Here is a 23,441-nt window from a genome sequence, read left to right as displayed (position 1 = left end):
AATTACTTATTCGGCTACAGTACATCCTTACTTATTTTGTCTTTCCAGTTTGTCTTGGGTCTTCCTGGATACATCTGTCTCCTACTAGCACAATGCTGTCACTTCTGCTTGGTGATTATTTTTTTAAATGTAAAACATGTTAGACATCATCACCTCTAATTTTACAAATGGGAACAACTCAGAGAAGCACATTCATCTACAAATTCATCATTAACTCACCAACTCCAATTATCTCATTATGCCTACTTTTATTTTCAGAGTTATCCTAACAGTATTAAGAAATTCTTTTTTTTTTTTTAAGATTTTATTTATTTATTCATGGAAGACAGAGAGAGGCAGAGACACAGGCAGAGGGAGAAGCAGGCTCCCTGCAAGGAGGCCTGACGTGGGACTCAATCCTGGGTCTCCAGGATTACATCCTGGGCTAAAGGCGGCACTAAACCGCTAAGCCACCCAGGCTGCCCTAAGTAATTCATTTTTAATCAAAGTAAAACAAGATATAATGAAAACTCGGACTCCCCAGCTTCCCTTCCCCATCCCCATTGCATTCCCCAGAGGAAACCAATTGCAAATTTTAGCTCTTTCTCTAGTACTCACTTCCATATTGCTCAGTAATATGCCTAGCTGCAATTTCCTAACATCATTTTACATGTAGGAAATGGCACACTGTACAGGCAAATTTCTCATTCAGCTGGCTTCTCAATATTATTTATATTTATATTATTATGGTTATAATGTTATTTATATATTATTTTGATATATGCTTTTATGATTACATAAACATTTATTCATTAAAGAGCTAAACTGTAGACAGACTATGGCCATCTTTCCTTACAAAACTTTAACTTTTCTAGAGTTAATATCTAATTGCTGGGGACGCCTGGGTAGCTCAGTGGTTGAGTGTCTGCCTTTGGCTCAGGTCGTGATTCCTGGGGTCCTGTGATGGGAGTCCCGCATCAGACTTCCCGCAGGGAGCCTGCTTGCTTCTCCCTCTGCCTGTGTCTTTGCCTCTCTCTCGGTGTCTCTCATGAATAAATAAAATCTTTAAAAAATATATCTAATTGGTATTTTCACTTGTCTTCTTTTCGATTCACCTACCTATCCTTTCATCAGCCGCATGTTAGATGCTTACCAGCACTAATTTCCAAATACCGAATATATCAGATAATTTGGTGATCTTCTCCCCCGGTTGCCCTCCCTTCTGCAGCCTTCCATCCTCCTGTCTCATACTAGGGTCTGGTTGCTATCTTCCTTCTGTGCCGAATCATTTCCTAAGTTTCAGATCTTCCTCTTTCTTAATTTACCCAATTGGCCTGAGGGAGCATAATTCTAGTAGCTTTTTAAGAGGTCCAAGGGAGTAAACTTTTTGAGTTCTTATGTTTTGAAAAATGTCTTAATTCTGTGCTTACTTTTGATTGCTCGTCTAGTTGAATTTAGAATCTGGGTTAGAAATAATGTTCCCTCTGATATTTTAAAGTATTACTCTTATCTTGTAGCTCCCAGGGATGCCATTAAGAATTCTGCTATAATGATATCCTTTCCTGTGTGTGTGCCCTGTGTATTTTTCTCTGACAGTTTTTTTTTTAAGATTTTATTTATTTATTCATGAGAAACACAGAGAGAGAGAGAGAGGCAGAGACCAACTGAGCCACCCAGGTGCCCTTAATATGTTTCATAAATGCTATTCTCATTTTAAATATGAAATAGCTTCTCTCTCTGAAGATACTAACTTTTATCAAAAGAAAATATGTTTCTGGGGGGGGGGGGGGTGCATGGGTGGCTCAGTTGGTTAAACACCTGCCTTTGGCTCAGGTCATGATCCCAGATCCCAGGGTCCTGGGATCAAGCCCCATCTCTCAGCAGGGAGCCTGCTTCTGCCTCTCCCTCTGTTCCTCCCCCAGCTCGCTCGCTCCTTCCTTCCTTCCTTCCTTCCTTCCTTCCTTCCTTCCTTCCTTCCTTCCTCTCTCCCACTGTTCCTCCCTCCCTTTCTCAAATTAATTAATTAATTAATTTCAAAAAGTTTATAAAAATAAAGGAGCACACTTTATTAAAAAAAAAAAAAAAAAGAAAGAAAGAAAATGGGATCAGCAGTTTAGTGCCTGCCTTTGGCCCGGGGTGTCACCCTGTAGTCCCGGGATCAAGGCCCACATCAGGCTCCCTGCATGGAGCCTGCTTCTCCCTCTGCCTGTGTCTCTGCTTCTCTCTCTCTCTCTCTCTGTGTGTGTGTCTCTCATGAATAAATAAATAAAAATCAAGAAAGAAAGAGAAAGAAAGAAAGAAAGAAAGAAAGAAAGAAAGAAAGAAAGAAAGAAAGAAAGAAAGAAAGAAAAAGAAAACACAGTTTTTCTGCCTTCTGCAATATCTCAATCTTCTGTAAAGTTTCTCTTTGCTGGTTTGTTTTGGTCCTTTCTCTGCTGTTGAAGTCTTTCCTAAGAGGACTCAGATCTTTGGCTGCCCGACTTATTTAACAGTAAAGTACTAAAAGCAGTTTGGAGGCTCTGCAAGTGTGAAGGAGTTATTAGCTGGCGAGCTTCAAGTAAAGGGGGTGTGCCAAGATTTCCAATGAGAGATACGTACATTTCAGTATCTGGGGTATTTTTTTTCTGGAGTGGCTTGATTTTCCAAGGAAAGAATCTTCCAATCCATTGCTGAGGTTGCACAGGTGTGTCTACTGGCATGATGGGATAGGGCAGGGAAAGAGCAGCTCTCATTCAATCCCTCTGTTTTCAGCCACCCACATCCTCTTCCAAGATTATTCTAGTTCAGTTCCTCCAGTCAGTTGACTGGGGGGTGGGTGGGGGGAGCAGAGACAGGTGGGTGTCTAGATATCCAGGGTATAGAGATGGCTCTGGAGGGCTAGCTGCTCAAGACACTCACATAGTTCCCTAGGTTTCAGACCCTCATCCCTGCGTCCTACTGCAACTGACACCTTCCATCTCGCCTTCCATCTCTGAGCTTCCCAGGGGCTCTACAGGAAAGTCACCTTGTCTCTCCACCACTGCCACTTTAGGGTAAAGCCCTATCACCCTACCACCTATGGAGTGAGCTCTCCTCCATATGGAGCTCTCCTCCATAACGTCTGCATGGTCATTCTTTGTCTTCATAGCTTTAAACACTACCTTTTCAGTGGGATTTTGAAAAGGGGATAGATAAATCCTTTGCTTTTAAACTGATCTAGCTTGACAAGGCTAATTATATTTATAAAACATTTCAAAAAAAAAAAAAAAACATTCAATACTAGAACAAGAACAGCAAGCCAGCCTTAGATGGAAAAAGCGATGCATAGAGCCCAATACCAGAATGCCTGGGTGGGTCTCAATCCGGTGTGCGAGTAGCACTGGCATGTGTTATTCTGGATCTCTACAAGTGTTTGTATCCATGAAAGTTTATAACAAATACTGTTCAACAGAAGAGCTTCTGACCAAACAAATTTGTTCACTGCAATGCTTTGTTTATGATATTTGCTAAATGGGATCACATTTTACTCACCAATAATCTCTTCTGTGCTGACTCTGAGTTTTCTATGAAAATATTTCTTCTAATATTTATTAATAAAATTCTTTTCCAGGGTTTTACAGCCCTTTTCATTAGCTGCTGCTACCACAGTCAACACTAATTACATTTCAATCTTTGAATAAGGCCACCTCAGTTGATTATAATCTTAGCTCCCTGTTAGCAAATTAATCCGCATATTTGAATTTCATGAAATCTCCACAATTTACATTCCCTTGACAACAAACCTCAATCCAATATTTTCACAGAATGACATTTCTCAGCTGGGCACTGGTGTTTTAAACAAATGTGGATTTCCTTCCTGATCACAGTGTAAACATGAATTAATGAATGAATTTAAGGACAGCTGTTCATTTTCAGACACCAGGCCATGCCACAATCCTAATGTGCTCCACAGACACACTTGCTCAGTTGGAGACCAAGCACAACCAAGGACTTACATAATTTGGCAATAAACGTGGACCAATTGCCAGGACGTAACATTGGCACTTGGCAAACAAAAGTGGTGTTTTGGAGTGGAAATAATGCTTTTGGAAAAGACCACTAAATGATGATAATTGCTTTAGTTAGCAAGATCAATGAGTGTATTTCGGAGTAAGAACAAAGAGCTTCGCACTTGGAAGAACTATGAACATATGCCAGACAAACACAGTTCCTCTCTCTAGGCCATCACATGTTATCAGCTGAGCACAGAGATTAGTCACAATGCTGGGCCACATATCCCCACCTCACTGCTCTAATTCCTAGTGGCACCCCAAGACCTAGAAGCATATTCATCAGCCATTCCAAAGGCCCTGCCAGCTACCATGGAAACAGAGTTAGGCATTGGGAAATGTCACTGCCAGGTCTTGTCCTCCCTCCTGAGGATGACAGTCCACACGAGCCAGGCCAGGCTGGCCCAAACACCCAGCATGGCACCTGGCATAGTCAAAGGATTCTGTGTATGTTGCTTGAAACAAGTAATTTTTGCTTTATCATACAAGTCATTTAAAAGAGCATCTAAACCAGAGATAGGCACCTAATGAGCCTCCTCCGTGCAGTCTTGAGCATCATTCCAGGAAATAAGAAGTGAGCCACAAACCAAAAAGTAATTTCCCCTGAGTAAGATTCTGTGGCTGTTCTGCTCAGAGGGAAGCTACTACCAGTCGGATACACACAAGTTAACACTTCTAAAGAGTGGACAAAATGTTCACTCCTAAAAGACTTGCTTATAGGGCAGGTGGGAAGACATGAATTTTAGAGGGTATATCCATAATAGAACTTCAGTGAAAAATGGGTGTGGAAAGCTTAAGACTAGCAAAATGTATACTGTTTTTTTTTTTTTTTTAAGATTTTATTTATTTACTCACAAGAGACAAAGAGAGAGGCTGAGACATAGGCAGAGGGAGAGACAGGCTCCCTGGGGGAGCCTGATGTGGGACTTGATCTCAGGACCCAGGGATCATGACCTGAGCCAAAGACAGACACTCAACCACTGAACCATCCAGGCATCCTGCAAATTGATTTTTAAATGTGCATATTCCCCAACATGACAGAAAGAGTCGGTCTTACCCAAACTAAGCTCCATGATCTTTCTTTTCATCCTTCCTTCCTATCAGTTCTGTGGTGCAAACATAGGAAACTGATCAAACTTTGAAGATTTCGGGGTGCCTGGGTGGCTCAGTTGATTAAGCATCTGCCTTCTGCTCAGGTCATCATCTCAGTGTCTTGGGATCGAGCCCCACATCCCTGCTGAGCAGAGAGCCTGTTTCTCCCTCTCCCTCCCGCCCTGCTTGTGTTTGCTCTCTCTAATAAAAATGAAAAATTAAAAAAAAAAAAAAAACCTTTAAGGATTTCAAAGGGAATGTCTTCACAGAGTCAAGGCTGCAGAACTCCAAGGAAAGACAATTTCAAAAATAAACCCTGAGGTTTGAACATGACAGCAGAGTTGCTGTCTAATCTACATAGTTCAGGATGGTTTGAATAAGATGAGAATGATGACCAACATCTTAAATGAGAATGACAACCAAATGTTTTCCATTTGGGGAGAAAAATAAGTTTTTAATATAAGTGCTGCAGCTTGCCTCTAAATCCAGCCTCATACAGAAAGGAAAGTGGCTAAAGAGAGTGGGGAGGAAAAGGCCTGTAGAAAGCCTCCTTTTAAACTAAGGATGGATGCTTTGGAGAATCAACCAGGAGTGTAAAGATCAGGGGTCACTAGGACTAAGCAACTGACCACACTCAGACTGCAGCATGGGTGCCAAGTTGGCTTTCCAGGGACCCCCCTCCCCACCTCTTCTCTGAAAGTCTGCCTCTCCTGTCCCCACGGACAGTCCCCACTACATTAGTCTCTGTTCTACTTTTGGCCATTCTGACCTCACTCTTCTTTTCTTATCTGGTTAGCATATATATTACCAATTACATTTATAATGTTCTTAAATTCCCAACTTTAACTCTAAAATTCAGTGACTGATATTTTATATTCCACATGGTCTCTGAAAAAAAAATACAGAATTCATGTCCAAACAGTGAAGATATATTATTCATACTTTTTCACCTCTTGACCCCGTAATGATTTCTAAAAAGTTCTCCCACCAATATAGGGCTAAGAGATGGAATTCTGCGATTGTGAAGACAAGTAATGGAGCCCAGCACCAGGTGCGGGGGTGGAGAAGGTGTTCTGACATTTGACTCTGGTCAAATCTTGGTTCTGGGCAGGTTCTTTAACATCTCCGAGTGTTTCCCTATCTCTAAAGTCAGATTACTGATGATGACTGCATAAGATAATTGTGAAAATTAAATCATATATTGTAGGCTAAGTGAAATACCAGAAAATAATAGGTGAAAAAAAATTTAAGGTGGCATTTGTGGTCACAAGAAAGCTAACTTCTTGGGGCACCTGAGTGGCTCCATCAGTTAAGCATCTGACTCTTGGTTTCAGCTCAGGTCATGATCTTAGAGTTGTGAGATCAAGTCCCATGTTGGGCTCTATGCCAAGATTTTTTTTCTCTCTCTCTCTGCCTCTCCCCCTACTCCTTGGCTAAAGAAAAATAAATTTAAAACTTAAATTAAAAAAAAAGAAAGCTAACTCTGATCATAAAATGTTTTTAAAACATTTTTAGGCTAAAAGAGGCTAAAAACCCCACTGATTAACTGAACAGCATTAATCACCAACATCCTGAAATAATTTATTAACTAATTAAGAACACAAACAGCTCAGAATCTAAAGTACAGTGCTGTCTCCATAGTGGAAATTTAATAATTGTTGCAAGAATAAATGAATGTCTTTATGTTGCCAAGCACACAGAAAAGATCTTAACCAGAGACAGATCCATGACATTTGTGTTGACATTTGGTGTAAGCCCCAAATACAAAAACAGAAGGTTATCTATCACTGCCTTTTTTCTATACGCCAAAATTTAGCCTCAAAATCCTCAACATGCACCCCTAGAGTCACTGACAATCAGTGTAGACCTAAAATAAAACCTACTTGCCATTCCTGACACATGATACTTACCTAAAACAACCTACACTGAAGCCAAATATCCAAGAAATGAACTTCCTAAAACCTGAGGGAGTCCTTTTAGATTTCCTGAGAAATCTGTCCAGTCTTGTCACTAACTACATCATAGTCAACACTAAACATCAGAATGGGGCAGCCTGAGTGGCTCAGCAGTTTAGCACCTGCCTTCAGCCCAGGGCGTGATCCTGGGGTCTCAGGATCGAGTCCCACACTGGGCTCCCTGCGTGGAGCCTGCTTCTCCCTCTGCCTGTGTCTGCCTCTCTCTCTGTGTGTCTCTCATGAATAAACGACATCTTAAAAAATAAATAAACAAACAAACATCAGAATGCTCCTCAAACTCCGTGCACCCTTTCTGCTCACATTCACACCATTGCCATTAAAAAATTCTCGCAGTCCACCAAGAGGAAGGGAACACTTTTACTGGTGCGAGAGAGAAGCTTCTATCCTCACAGTTATTACCACCTCGACCCTCAACATTTTCTTTTCCCCGTTAAAAAACAATCTCCCTTCAGCTATGAAAACCCTGTTCCTTCTTCCAGGCTCAGCTACTCCAGCAGTTCCTGCCTGTTCTGGATTTCCTGACAGTCTGCCTTTGGGGGCTCCACACGGGCTCTCCAGCAGGGGCTCTCCTGTTGATTGGTTTTGTCCCAACAACTGCATTTTAAGCGCTCCAAATGCCCAACTCTGAGTCAGGCATGCACATCATGGCTCACCGTGCCATGGCAGGTGCAGAACCTTTCTTTGCACCATCTTGTCTGCTCAGAGCCTCACAGTCCTTATTTTCTCCCCTTTAGGGATGTGTAAACTCTTGAGGGGTCAGTGACTTCCTGCAACGTCACACCTGGCTCAGGGGTGGCAAGTGATTTAGGATCAGACCTTCTGTCCCAGGGACCCAAGCTCTTTCTTGAGCAGGGACCACGTTTTCATTTTCTGCCTCCCGCAGCATCTGATACGATCACACCAGGCGTGGTCGGTGTGCCACTATGTCCCACCACACTGGCATGCCATCAGCCTCAGGGCTGTCACATCTCAGGAGCAGTGTTACTCTTCCAAGAGGCCTCCTCCTTGCCATATTCCTGGCACCCAGGACGGTGTCTTGCACATGCAGGCACCAAATGAATAAATGAATGAACTAATTAATAAAGGAGGCACGATGCACATAGCTCCTTTTAAAATTTGAACTTTTTTTTTTTTTTTTTTTAAGATTTACTTATGAGAGAGAGAGAGAGAGGCAGAGACACAGAGGGAGGGCTCCCCACAGGAAGCCCGCTGTGGGACTGGATCCAGGATCCCAGGATCATGCCCTGAGCAAAGGCAATGCTCAACTACTGAGCCACTTAGGCAACCAAAACACTTTTTTTAAAGTCAACATTTCCCATAACAAATCTCCGATGCCCACCATTCATACACACTCCTACCTCCAGCTGCTATATGTGTCACTGTTTAAAACACTATATCTTAGGGGTGCCTGGGTGGCTCAGTGGTTGAGCATCTGCCTTCAGCTCAGGGAGTGATCCCTCTACCCATGTCTCTGCATCTCTCTCATTGTCTCTCATGAATAAATAAATAAAATCTTTTTTTAAAAAGAAAAAATAAAACATTAGAACTTGATCATCAGCATCATTATGGCTTTCCTTCCCACCCATGTTTATATGATGTGTGTACTTCAAAGGCAGAAAATAGTCCGTGGGCTATCAAGCATCTTCTAAGGGAAGTAAGAGGGACACCATAGAATTCCAACAATGCCAACTGTAAGAAGCCCAATTCCCAGAACCTCCTCAGACAATTCTCCAAAGTGAATTCCAAAGCTAGACATTCTCCCCTGAAATATATGTTATGCCTCCTGCCAAGTATCTCTTCTTGGTCACTCAAAATAAAAATAACCAGGGAAATCTGCCTTTCAGGGAAAGGTGGCAGGAGTCAGCATCCTAGGAAATCTCACCAAATGATTGCAAAATCCAGGGCCATCAAGGAAAGGTCCATGACATGCAGCCTTCCCACCTCCCTGCAGCCATCAATTCATAAGCCAACCAAATGCCATAAATGCACCTCTCAGGTTGTTTGCACTGGACCCAGAAAGACTAGCCTATCAAAGACAGGCACCTGGATTTGCCCACAGAGGCATCACACAGCATGACTACTAAAAACAAACAGAAGAGAACACTGGATAGCCACCCAAAATCTTAAAACATAAAATTAGAATAAACCTAAAATAGAGACCTAACAGATTCCCACACATGTAAATGCAGGTTGTCTGTTATCCAGTTATCACTGCAACATCTGCACCAGAAGTCCGATAAATTCTTGGGCGAGTGGCAGGAGCAGGGGGCTGTCCTAGAGCTCAAAGTCTTGCCAAACATGCTGGATCTCGTTCGCACTGGTTACTCGGGTAAGTGGAGAATGGAACGTTCTTTTAGATAATCTGAGCATTTCTGAAGTCCTTACCCCTCTTCTCCTTTCCTGAAAGCAGTCCCACCCTATCCCCACGTTCACTGTCTGCTCTTCGTCTCTGCTCCAGTCTCCCTGGGCAGCCCAATGTGGGCTGCACAACTCCACGTGGCTAAGCTCATTAATATGAGAGACTCAGATTATATTTGGAGTTGTATGGTCTGAATGCTTATGTCTCCCCCCACCCCAAAAAAATTCATGCTGAATTCCTAACCCCCAAAGATGATGGGGCCTCTGGGAGGTGCTGAGGTAATTGAGGGTAGAGCCCTCACAAATGAGATCAGTGTTCTTTTAAAAGAGACCCCAGATAGGCACCTGGGTGGCTCAGCTGGTTAAGTGTCTGCCTTCGGCTCAGGTCATGGTCTCAGGGTCCTGGGATGGAGCCCTGTACTGGGTCCCCACCCCCAGCTGTGCTCTCACTCACTCTCTCTCTCAAATGAATAGCTAAAAAATTTTTTAAAGTAAAAATAAAAGAGGGAGATCCCTGGGTGGCTCAGCGGTTTAGCGCCGCCTTCGGCCCAGGGTGTGATCCTGGAGACCCAGGATCGAGTCCCATGTCAGGCTCCGTGCATGGAGCCTGCTTCTCCCTCTGCCTGTGTCTCTGCCTCTCTCTCTGTCTCTTCTTGAATAAATAAATAAAATCTTAAAAAAAAAATAAAGTAAAAATAAAAGAAAGAGAAAAGACCCCAGAGGTTCTTCTAGTCCCTTCTACCTTGTGGGGACACAGCAAGAAGGCACCAGCTATGAACCAGGAATAGGACCCTCATCAGAATGCCACACGCTGCTGGTGCCTTGATTCTAGACTTCCAAAACAGTGAGAAATCCATTTCTGTTGTTTATAAACTACCCAGTCTCTAGTATTTTGTTGGAGCAGCCCAGAGGGACAAAGACAGAAACGAGCAGGATATAAATGCACATATATATTCAAATGAAATGTGTATGGAAGTACCACTCACAGCTCCTTTCAAAGCAAGGATCTGTCTCCTCTTGGGTCTCATTTCCCAAGGGGACAATCCTCTCCTCTCCAGCCTCTGGGGGCCAGAGGCACCTGGGGCAAAAGTCAGAACTGGGAGCTTTTGCCTACACGCCTTCATAACCCCCAGCCCTAACAGCGATGGGGAAAGGCCATCAACTCCACTTTTTGTTTTATACGGAAATATCATTACTTTATACAGATGTCTTGGGTACAGAAGTTTAATGATTCATGATGTTCTTCAATAATTAGAAATTGAAGCAGTAACCAGAAACAGAAGGTTCAATTATGTAAATAAACAAAAGTATTACCCATTTTATCTTTTGGGGGTTTGTCAGTATATTCTTTGGTATGCATAGGAATATGGGTATTTTTATATCCACTCTCTTGAAAGCATGCTAAAATAGCCCACTTGGAGCCACACTAGTCTTATTGTGTTAAAAATAGCTTTTCACAAGCAGTTTGAGATGTTAAAACCTATTCCTAGGTGTCCCAATTTCACAAGCTTGTGTCAGTACAGATGCCTTTAAAGAAAAAATACTCAGGGCGCCTATGTAGTTCAGTTGGCTATGCATCTGCCTTCGGCTCACTCAGGTCATGATCCCAGGGTCCTGGGATTGAGCCCCGTATGGGGCTCCCTGCTCAGTGGGGAGTTTGCTTCTCTCTTTCCCTCTGCCTGCCGCTCCCCCTGCTTGTGCTCTCTCTCTCTCTCCATGTCGGATAAATAAAATCTCTTAAAAAAAAAAAATCTCAAAGACCCTTAGTAATGTACAAATATAAAACTATTATGATATCACACAACCAAAACAAATCTGCACAAATTAAACAAATTATATTTTTGTTTATTCAAACAAAATACAATTCAAATTCACAAAATAAATTTAATATCCAAGGTACTGTTAATTTTGTTTATTCAAACAAAATACAATTCAAATTCACAAAATAAACTTAATATCCAAGGTACTGTTAATTTTGCTGAAACTGAATCACCCTATGTGGTGTGAACAAGAAGACACTGACTCTTACAGTGCAGGTCCTCCTGGTTTCACTGCATACACATTACCTTGTACAATTTCCTTTTTTATTTTTTTAAGATTTTATTTATTTGAGAGCAAGAGAGAGAGCACGCACACAAGCAGAGTGGGGAGCAGAAGCAGAGGGAGAAGCAGACGCCCTACTGAGGAGGGAGCCCCATGCAGGGCTCCATCCCAGGACCTTGGGATCATGACCTAAGCCAAAGGCAGATGCTTAACCAAATGAGCCACCCAGGTGCCCCATCCTTGTGCAATTTTCCATGCTCTTTCCTTATTCAGGCGATTGCAACACTTCCCTTTGTGCAGTCTGCCATAAAACTACTGGGTCTTCCCGTGGTACGACGGCCTCATTTATGTTCTCACTGTATCTCAGTTTCTTTCCAATAACAGTTCACGATAGTTAAAACACAATAATATTACCTGAAACCCAAGTTTTATAAACATAGCCACTGGAACTGAGTGTTGGGACCCAGGGGTCACCCCGTCACTCAGGATATGTGGATGCTAAATCCCATTTGGTCCCTAACTAGTTGTCACAGAGAGGCTCTCTCTGGGCTAGGCCCCCTTCCACGGCATTACACGGACACAGTTCTGTTCCCACAGAACTTACACACTAGTGGGGAGAGAGAACAAACAAGTAACTCAGGTAGTGACAAGTGCTGTGAAGAAAATGAAGAAGGGCAAGGAAGACGCAAGTGGTGGTGAAGATCCATCAGAGCTACAACGACCAAGGAAGGCCTCTCTGAGAGGAGAACATCTGATTTGAAGGCTATGAGGAGGGCTCTGCAAGCCGGGTGAGCACCAGGTAAACAGAACAGCAAGTCTAGAGTTCCCAAAAAAAGGGATGTTTTATTCAAGTCAGAGAATTAACAAGAAAGCCAACCTGGCCGGAACAAATTGAGAGGTGAGCAGGGGAGGTAAGGCAGAGGGCAGAGCAGTGTGCAGGAGCCAAATTATGGGGGACCTGAGGGGATCTAAATGGCTCTGGGTCTCATCCCAAGTCAGGTGGTTAGTCACCAATAGGAGCAAATGTTATTCAAAATCAGGGGCCTGATGAGCTCGCCTAGGAAGTAACACAGATGGAGAGGCTGAGGACTGGGCCCCGGGGCCTTGCTACATGGGGTGCTCCTGGACCAGAGTAACAGCATCATCTGGGAGCCCCACCCAGACCCACTGAATCATTATCTGTATTTGATGAGATCCAGGAGGGCCTAGGCCCCATGCCAGCAACACTGAGGAGAGGGAACAAAGATACCAGAGTAGGGCCAGCCACCAGGGGATGGGAGAAAACCGGGGAGTGTGGTGGCCTACAAGCCCACAGAAGCTGGCATTTCAGAAAGAGAAAGAAAGAGGGTCCAATAAGACGCTGAGAAGCCAGTGAAGACTAGGGCGTGATCCTAGTAGTAGGCAGGACAGAGATCAAAAGTGAAGAGAACTCTGTCACTGACTAGGAAGGCAGGGACGCCTGACCAGAGCAGGCAAGCAAAGGAACGGAGCAAAGACAACTCTTTCAAGGAACGTCAATTATCACAGAAACTAAAATACAAAAATACAGGCAGGCATGGAAACCCGAGGTGCCTCCCCTGCCCACCTGACTCCCCTTCCACCCCAGTATGAGGTCTCTGCAGGAGCTGCCCCCAACCCCCAGGAGTGTGTCTGCAGTCTGGCAGGGCACCAAAGAAACACAAAATCTGGTCTTGAAGCTCACAAAATTCTGAGCCAGACCTCACCTAATTTTGAGGAATGTTACTCTTCTCCCTCCCTCTGGCACTGGCCTACTGTCCTGGTTGCAGCCCAGCCTCCATGGGTGTGCTGGGAGCCCAGCTGCAGAAGAGGTACAGTCTGCATTTCATTTGGATCAACGGCAGAAGCACATGGAAATACCTTTCCACCTTGGAAATGCCAGAGAAGACATAAGCAAATCCAACTGAAAAGAATCCAAAAGGGAAAAAGTCATTCCTTCTCCCTCTCCCCTACAGGACTCCTTGACCTACTCATGCCCATGCCCATGCCCACTGAGTCCTACCCCCAGGAGAGAAGAGCCTACAGAGAATCACATTCTCCAAGTAAGGAGGCTTTCCAAGACCATGGAACCCAGCCTGACTTCCATTAGGCAAACCACTTTCAAACTCCTTAGTTCCCAGTGTTTAGACCCAAATCATGGCTCTGGGATGCATTCCCATCCCCATTATCACACTTCTTTTCCCTCAGGAACATGAGAGCAGCAACTCTGGTTCACTTCCCTATGCCTACACGCAGTACTGACATTAGTCCCTCGTCTTTGTCTTACCTGTTCCATAACACGCCACATGGAAGTACTTCTTTATATGATAATAAATAATAATAATAATAATAATAATGTAATTAACTCTTAAACACTCACATTCTGCACCAAGCACACTCCTAAATGCTTGTACACTAAACATTAAACTACTTTGAACTGTAATGTCCACAACCAACCTCTGGAGATTCGCCCAATGTTGAACATTAACACCCACACTTTAATTTGGGTGGGTAAGCGATGATCTGTATAGAAAAAGACTGCAAAAGGGGGAACATACTTAAAGGTCTTATTTTTCTCCTAGGGGCTCAGTTTAGAAAGGTTCTGTATTAAAACCCAAAGTGTAATTTGTTTTCCTGGCTAGCTCTCCCCAGTTGGAGCTTCCTCTGAGTCACAGCAGTAGAAATCGCAGCGTGAAGCCCTAGCAAGTTTACCCTGTATGCTTTGACTGTCCTGAGGGTGGCAGGAAGCAGACATTCCTATCAAAACAGGTGCCAAGTTGTGAGATGCAACAGGAAATAAAAGTAAGTTAACTTTTTAAAAATCCTAGACATGAAAAAGATCACTACAAAGGAAAGAGAAAAAATGAAGAGGAAAAAGGAAGAAACAAATGGAAAACAATGAAAGGAAGTCCCTCCCTGGCAGTTAAGAGGTTTTTGGTGTTTTTTGTTTTTTTTTTTTTTTTTTTTAACCTGCCCATCTGTAAGAGTTGAGGGTCACACATTTCCCTGAGCTTCAGGCTTGTTTTTGTTTCCTAAGCCAGTGACAGCTCCTATGACTTCTCTACTTCTATGGCATGAGCAGAGAGTTGTAAGGCAAAGACACGATCATCTATCTAAGGAGCTAAAAACATTTAACAGTAAAAGTAGAAACATGAAAAACTCACATCGGCATCCCAGAGAAATATCTGCCTCAAGGAAGCCTTGGCCTTTAACAGAGAACTTTTACCAATCACTCACATCCACATTGCAATGTTATAGCTTACCAAGCACTTCCAAATTCACAATCTCGGGCAGGGCAGGAGCTGGAGCCCTGCTCAGAGCCATCAGAGATGCTCTCCCACCCTTCTCCGTGAGCTTCCTGCTTCTAAAACCAGCCCCGCCCCCCCCCCCCCCCCCATCTCACACAGGTTCAGTATGTTTGGGGAATGGGGTTATGTTTTTCTCCAACTAAGTGATTATAATCTTTCCACTGAGAAACATTCCTTGATCCTAATGCTTCTTTTGGCCAAAAGTGTCCCATCATAGCATCAGACAATTGTAATAGAGGCTTTACCCTGAAGCTTTCATATGTAAATATACCACTAAGAATGTTACCTGGACCCATCTCCTACCCCAGATCACTGCAGGAAAAATAGGGTCCTTTCTCATTTAAAGGTAGAACGGGAATTGAGTTTTAGTTTAAGAAAGGGCCCCTCAACATTGCAGGGATGCCTATCCTTCTATAAGAGGGGTGCATGAATCTGTCTCACAACAAAACACCATATGCTGAGTGGATGAAACGATAGAAATTTATTTCTCACAGTTCTGGAGGCTGGAAGTTTAAGATCAATCAAGGCTCTGACTGACCTGAATTCCTGATGAGAGCTCCCTTCCTGGCTTGTAGATGGCAGATTTCTCCCTGGGTCAGCACAAGGCCCTTCCTCAGTGCCTGTGTGCAGAGGGAGATCTCTCTCTCTCTTCCTCTTCTTCCAAAACCACTAATCCCATGGTGAGGGCCCTACCCTTATGATCTAACCTAATCTAATCCTAATTACTTCTCAAAGGCTCCATCTCCAAATGCCATCACATGGAGGGTTAGGACTTTGACACGTGCATTTGGGGGGAATATAAACATTTAGTTCTGCAAATGGGTAGAGACAAAAGGAAGCAGAAAGAGAAAAGATGATGGGAACCCTGTCACCCAGTGGCAAGGACCCCACCAATCATTTGGTAGATAGAATTAAACATCCCCAAGCTTTTTCCTAACTCTGTTCCCCAACAGCTAAGCCTACATCTCCCTATTTTTCTCTCCCAAAGAACCATCAGATTGAAAGAGATCTATCCGTATTGCGAATGCATGAAACAACTTCACAGAACGGGGTAAGGAAAAAAGGAAATGTTCTAAGTAACTCTAGAAATGAGTAGAGACCATAAGACCAAAAGCAAAAGGAACTATACACAGGTATTTTAGGGTAGTTGATAAAGTTGTTTCCTACAGAGGGATGGGTTAACAATGCTGAAACCACTACATGTGTATACTAGGACTAGACAAACTGTTAAGTAAATGGATGGCAGATGGTGGGAGCCTTGTTTCTTCTCACTGTTGGAGTGGGAGGCTATAGATTTACAAGAGGAGAAGGCTAGGATGATCTTCTGATGGTGGGTTTACACTTGGAGACAAGAGTGGGAACTTGTATTTAGCTCAGTATTGATACAGATAGGTCCATATTTATTTTATTAGGCCCATGTTTATTTTTTTTAAGATTTTATTTATTTATTCATGAGAGACACACAGAGAGAAAGAGAGGCAGAGACACAGGAAGAGGGAGAAGCAGGCTCCACGCAGGGAGCCCAATGTGGGACTCGATCCTGGGTCTCCAGATCACACCCTGGGCTGAAGGCGGCGCTAAACCGCTGAGCCACCTGGGCTGCCCTAGGTACATATTCATAAATACCCTACATACATAGTTTTTCCTTGCTCTGTCAGCCAAGAGGGCTTAGAAGCAACAATACTGCAGTAGCAATGAGCATATCTAACATCCAAATCTTGGTTTATAATACCAATTAATTCTCTCCTAAAAGGAACCAGGGTTTCTTTAAGAAATGGCTACTTCTAGGACTGGGGCAGGAGACATACAAGAGAGCCTGGAGCATCTTGTAGTGCCAGAAAGTAAGGAGGTGCTTTAAAAACTAAAAAACAAAACAAACGACCCACAGTATAATATATAATTAATATATAATTAATGTAATAATGGAGATATATGTAAGAGACATGGAGCTTCCAATGGCCAAAACTAGAACACTTTAAGCAACAAAGAAGTATTAAAACTCAAAATATAAAAATAAGTATCTATGAGTACATGTTTATATAAGCAAATGATTAAATAAGTACATAAATGAAGAAAGAGGGACAAATCTCCCATGCAGAAGAATTCTAAATAACTGATTCAGATTATCTGCCTTAAAGGAAGGAGAATATAACTCCTCACTCCCTGAGTATAGGCCGCACACAGTAACTTCCTTCCAGAGAGAACAGTATGGAAAGAAGAAAAAAAGAATAACTTTGGGGATCCCTGGGTGGCGCAGCGGTTTGGCGCCTGCCTTTGGCCCAGGGCGCGATCCTGGAGACCCAGGATCGAGTCCCACATTGGGCTCCCGGTGCATGGAGCCTGCTTCTCCCTCTGCCTATGTCTCTGCCTCTCTCTCTCTCTCTCTGTGTGACTATCATAAATAAATAAAAATTTTTAAAAAATAAAAAAAAAAGAATAATTTTGCAGTGGAGAAACCTGACAACATGACCTCAGCCAGGTCCACACTTCATCAAGGTCAATAGCAAGTGATAAGTCATATTGATAGTGTTTACTGTGATGAAAATGGCACTTTACCTGTTTTCTTCCCCAAAACTCCTAATACCAGTGTAATCATGAGAAAAGCCTAAGACAAATAGCAATAGAAAGGCATCCTATAAAATATCTGACTAGTCCTCCTCAAAACTGTCCACAACATCAGAAACAAAAGTAGTCTCAGGAATTATGTCAGCCCAGAAGAGTCTACAGAGGCATGACAACTACATGTAATATGGTATCCTAGATGTGATTCTTGAACAGAAAAAGGACATTAAGGGATCCCTGGGTGGCTCAATGGTTTGGCACCTGCCTTCGGCCCAGGGTGTGATCCTGGAGTTCCGGGATCGAGTCCCACATCGGGCTCCCTGCATGGAGTCTGTTTCTCCCTCTGCCTGTGTCCCTGTGTCTCTGCCCCTCTCTCTCTCTCTCTCTCATGAATAAATAAATAAAATCTAAAAAAAAAAAAAGAAAAGAATAAGGAAAAGGGTATTAGATGGAGTGCCTGGGTGGCTCGGTTGGTTGAATGTCTGCCTTTGGCTCAGGTCATGATCTCAGGGTCCTTGGATGGAGCCCCACATCGGGCTCCCCACTTGGTGGGAAGCCTGCTTCTTCTTCCTCTCCCCCTGCCTGCGGCTCCCCCTGCTTGTGTTCTCTTTGTGTCAAATAAGTAAAATCGTTAAAAAGAAAAAGGACATTAGATAAAAACCAAGGAAATCTAAAGACAATAATGGACTGTAATAATAATTTATCAATATTGGTTTCGTAATTGTGACAAACCAAATGTATGATGTTAATAGAGGAAACTGGGTGGGTAGTATATGGAAACTCTCCATACTATCATCACAATCTTGTTATGAATCTAAAACTATTGTAAAATTAAAAGTTGTTGTTTTTTTGTTTTTGTTGTTTTGTTTTGTTTTGTTTTGTTTTGTTTTTTAAGTATCATTTAAAAAGAAGCCACCAGGCAGTCAAACCCACTGCTGTGGTCCTTGCGGTCACTCCAGAGCCAACACTTGCAATTCCTGACTCATCTTCCATCTCTAGCCTGTTGGGTGGTCAGAACACAGATACTCATGTCCTTCAACAAGTTACCAGGCATACCACCCTGGTTAGATCTCAAAGCAGTACTCCTGGATGGTACCTCCGCCAAAAAAGAACAGGGTAAATAATCTTCCAGGACCCAGTGAGCACAGAGCGTCCCGTCACAGGGACCTGAACAGAAACTCAGCAAGTTCCCGAGCTCAAAGGCTGTGCAAGGTGGAGTGTGAATATGCTCTCCAGCTGGCGACAGTTTCCCAGAAGACAAAGAGAAGAGCAAAATGACCAAAAAACTTGCAAACTGGGGGCGCCTGGGTGGCTCAGTTGGTTGAGCATCTGCCTTCAGCTCAGGTCATGTCCCAGGGTCCTAGGATCCATGCCCCATCAGGCTCCCTGCTCAGCAGCGAGTCTGCTTCTCCCTCTCCCTCTGCCTCTCCTCCAGCTCATGCTCTCTCTTACTTTCTCTCTCAAAACAATAAATAGAATTAAAAAAAACAAACTTGCAAACTGCATCTTGTGGAGGGGAGAATGAGCATGTGGAAAGCTGGACAAACACTGAAACTATACCTTCCCCAGAGAACACAGCATGGGGGCAGAGTTTAAATGGGGCGTCAAACAAAACCTATTCACCAGTGTTGCTTATGGACGACAGAACTCTGGCCCCTTCCTCCTCCATCTCAGAGCCAAAGAGCTCTCCTAGAGAGAAACATTAATTGAATGAAAAACAGAGGAGCTGTGTTAGTCAAAGAACAGGAGAAATAAAACAGAAGAAAACAGAGAAATAAAAAGAGATTGAGAGCAAGGAAGAAATAGTGAAAAATGAGAGATAAGAGGAAACCAATTATACGGAATAAGATATTAATTAAACTTGCTTGGCCACAGGAAGCCACAGTGACAGGAAGCGCAGACCAGGGTATCATTTGGGCTGAACAGAAGGAGTGGCCAAGTTAAAGCCCCATTTAAAACATTCCTTAATAAGCACCACCTGAGGGACGCCTGGGTGGCTCAGTGGTTGGGCCTCTGCCTTCAGCTCAGGGCCCGATCTGAGAATCTCAGGATCGAGTCCCACATTGGGGTCCCTGCAGGGAGCCTGCTTCTCCCCCTGCCTATGTCTCTGCCTCTCTCTGTGTGTCTCTCATGAATAAATAAATAAAATCCTTATAAAAAAAATTAAATGGCACCTGAGGACTCAGCTGCCCAGCCACGCTCTTCACAGCTGCTCCCTTCTTATAAACGCTTGTCCCTCTGAGACTATCCCTGAGATCTCAGACACCTCGGACTGTCACCTGCCAGAGCCAGACTATCACCACCATGCTTTGATCTGGACCCAGTGCTGCCAAAGACCTAAGCCACACAAAGACCATATCTGCCAGGCAGTGACACAGATCCAATCCCAAGGCCCACCAGACACCCCGGCGACATCTCCCTAGACCCTCTTCCAGCTTCCTCCACAGGAGCTATATTTTTTATTTTAAATTAATGTCCGCCTCCTCTATGAGACTGCAAGAGACATGAAAACGAGGGCTATATTGGGTTTTGCTCACCATTTTACCCCATTCCCTGTTCTGTTGTGTCAATTGCTCCAGAAGATTCTTCACTATGCCCTTGCCCCAAACCATACACCTAGTAGGTGATAGACATGGGATTTATACCCTGAAGCCTGTGCTCTGAATCACTAAAACCACAGAAACCAAGGAAACACAGGCAATGTGTTGAGAGTTTAGGGGCCAAACAGACTGGACGATGGGTCATGCCTAACAAAATTCAGTTTAACAGAGAGAATCAAAGGCTCTGAAGAAACCGACTGTTTGACTCCACGATGGCTAAGGCACAGAAGCAAATCTTGTTTTTTGTGTGTGTTTTGTTTCGTTTTGTTTTGTTTTTGCAAATCTTGTTTTTTAAGGAAAAAAAAAGAGTCGGGGCATCATAGCTGATAACAAGCTCACCGTGAGACAGAGGATGGTCAATGAGCACAATGATCTCTGGGAATTATACATCCAGGTTCAGCAGGGCAGTAACATTGTAGACTCCCCTGAAACCAAGAACAGCTACCAACTATTTCAGAAGTGTGTCTTCCTCCCCAAGCACACAGCCTCAGGGGAACATGTAGGGAGTCCCAAGGACAAAAGAGCCCAGTAATCACATTAGCCAAATGAACCCTGCTGATTGGTGTGTTAGATCCCTCTCCCTGATAAGTTAGGGAGCCCCCTCTCCTTGGGGTGGATCAGCAAGAGTCTGGCTTGGGCAGACAGGATGATTTCAGGACCGAGAAGCTAAAAGCAGGCACTGGGCACAGGGGAGGAGTACAAGGCTGAGAACAGGATAAACTGTCTCCAAACATAAATACCAGAAGGGCTGCCATGTGAAAAGGGATTAGACTTTCTCTGCGTGGCTCCAAAGGTTAGAACGAGGAATAATGACTAAATGGGCCAGGGACACAAATTCAATCTAAGGCTGGGAAAGTCTTCTAACAGTTAGAGATGCCTAATGATAAAATTAGGCTGTTCTGGGAGACAGTGAGATCCCCATCAGTGGAGGAAGGCAAATAGGGCGGGGCTGCCTATTCATTCACAGGCAGGATTGAGAAGGAACTCCAGCCTCAGCCCCTCAGCAAGGGCAGGTTCTTCCAAATCTGAGAAGCAATGATCTCATCTCCTATTTACTCAGTGACAACTATCCACTTACATATACAGAGAAAATATCAACATGATCACACAAAAATAAGAAGGAAGTACAGCAGGGAACAGTCTAGGACAAAAGAGGGTAAGAGGACAACCAAAGGGTAAAGTTTTCTCCAGATCTTATTCTGCATTTTTATCTGAACACTGACTTGAAAATAGCAGTCCCTATGGGATGCCTGGGTGGCTCAGTGGTTGAGGAGCTGCCTTCCGCTCAGGGGTGATCCCAGGGTCCTGGGATCAAGTCCCGCACTGGACTCCCCACAGGGAGCCTGCTTCTCCCTCTGCCTATGTTTCTGCCTCTCTCTCTCTCTCTCTCTCTCTCTGCCTCTCATGAATAAGTAAAATCTTGAAAGAAAAGAAAAGAAAAGAAAAGAAAAGAAGAAAAGAAAAGAAAAGAAAAGAAAAGAAAAGAAAAGAAAAGAAAAGAAAAGAAAAGAAAAGAAAAGAAAAGAAAAGAAAAGATCCCTTGACCAAAGGGAAGCTGCCCCTGCCTGCAGCTGGGGTGTGGGTGTTGGACCACCAACACATGCACCGCTGAGGCACTCCAGCCTGGATTGGAAGTGAAGGAGAATTACTTCAGGCACTTCCTTGACATCAGGCGTATCCCCAAATCCTCATCATCAGTTGGCTGCCCTCTTGACAGAGGAAGGAAGTCAAAGGAAAACTGAGGACATCACATTAAAAGGCTATGAGCATCAAGGGGCCACTGACAGCGAACACAGGAAAAATATGAGCCTTGATGGACTTTTCAAAGAAGCACTTGGCACTCAGAGTTTGCAGTATCTGTTCTTGCAGTACTAAGAGAGAGGTGGAACCCAGCATGAAGACTCCTCTCGGGAAAGTACTGCAAGATACTAAGAAACTCCCTATAGAAGCTGAGTCAAAGGCCAATAAAATCATTCTCATCAAAGAAGAGAATGGAAAAAAAAAAGGCGTGAAAGCTGCTCAGGCCATGGCAGGGAGGCCGGAAAAGCCCAACTGTAAGCTCCCTGAGGACAAGGACGGCAGGTGTCTCGCCTTCCCAAACCACAGAGAGCACAGCTGGGGTAAGAAGGAACCCGTGAACGAATGCCCAGGCAGCACTGAGTGAGGCCACAGAGGGCGAAGACACAGACTGCAGACAGCCCAAGAGGACTCTAGATTCTACTAAACAGTCAGAAACCGGCTCCTATCAGAAAAACCTGAAAGTACAGATGGAGCACCTGCCTATGGCACACTTCTGTAATATTTTGACATCAAGAAAAACATTGCCAATGGCACCATGCAATATGGTATAAATTTGACACACATATTAGTAAACTCTTTCAACTCCTTTTTTTTTTTTCACATGGTCTTTGTGGTACAGAGCTGATTTGTGTTCTCTAAGCTGTTCTAGCTTATTTTCAGGCTCCTGTATCAAAAACAAAACTACTGATGTCTTATTATTTTCAGGTAAATCTGATTTTATCCACTGAAACTGAAATGACACAAACATGATAAACTTCACTCTTAGTAAAAAAAAAAAAAAAGAAAAAAAGGAGGGAACGCCTGGGTGGCTCAGCGGTTGAGCCTTCAGCTCAGGGCGTGACCCTGGAGTGCGGGGATTGAGTCCCACATCAGGTTCCCTGCATGGAGCCTGCTTCTCCCTCTGCCTCTCTCTGTGTGCCTCTCATGAATAAATACATGAAAAGAAGAAAAAGAAAGAAAAGAAAGAAAAGAAAGGAAGAAAGGAAGAAAGGAAAGGAAGAAAGAAAGGAAGAAAGGAAGAATTGCATTTTATCTTTTCAGCAAAGGAGAAGAGAAAATAAAGCCACACATGTGTATCATGTTTAATACAAGAATTGAAGAGGACCCTCATAAACCATGATAAAATTAGGAAGCAGAGGTTTAATATTTTGAAAAAGCAGTTTTGCTAGGTTCTATTTTTGGTTTTTGCAGGTCTTTAACAAATAATATAGCAACAGATATATTTGGATTATATCTATTTTTTCCTCTCTCATTCATTATTATTTTTTTCTAAAGATTATTTATTTATTCATGAGAGACACAGAGAGAGAGAGGCAGAGACACAGGCAGAGGGAGAAGCAGGCTCCATGCAGGGAGCCCGACGTGGGATTCGATCCCGGGACCCCAGGATCACACCCCGGGCCAAAGGCAGGCGCTAAACCTCTGAGCCACCCAGGGATCCCCTCAGTCATTATTATGAGCCTTTTCATGGTCCAATGCTCCCATCCCAAGGCACACATATGCATACACACACACACACACACACACACTGGCATTATGCAGACATGATCAAAAAGAGAGAGAAGATGATGCCAAGACCCCCAAATCCCCTTCCATCTACTGACCAAACCAGCTGCAGGTAGTAGAAGAGAAAAAAGATGGCTATCTGCCCAAGGGACCAAGTGCCATTCAGGTCATAAGCAGAAAGCCAAGGTTCCT

General features: G+C 43.6%; 1 protein-coding gene across 1 annotated transcript in view; it reads right to left on the bottom strand.

Moving 5' to 3' along the window:
- CGNL1 (cingulin like 1) overlaps positions 1-23,441 on the bottom strand; it is a 166,187-nt gene that overhangs the window by 105,808 nt on the left and 36,938 nt on the right.

Source organism: Canis lupus, chromosome 30, assembly GCF_011100685.1.
Source record: "Canis lupus familiaris isolate Mischka breed German Shepherd chromosome 30, alternate assembly UU_Cfam_GSD_1.0, whole genome shotgun sequence".
NCBI lineage: Eukaryota > Metazoa > Chordata > Mammalia > Carnivora > Canidae > Canis > Canis lupus.
The sequence above is the reverse complement of the archived record's forward strand: the minus strand, read 5'-3'. Positions and strand labels throughout refer to the sequence as shown.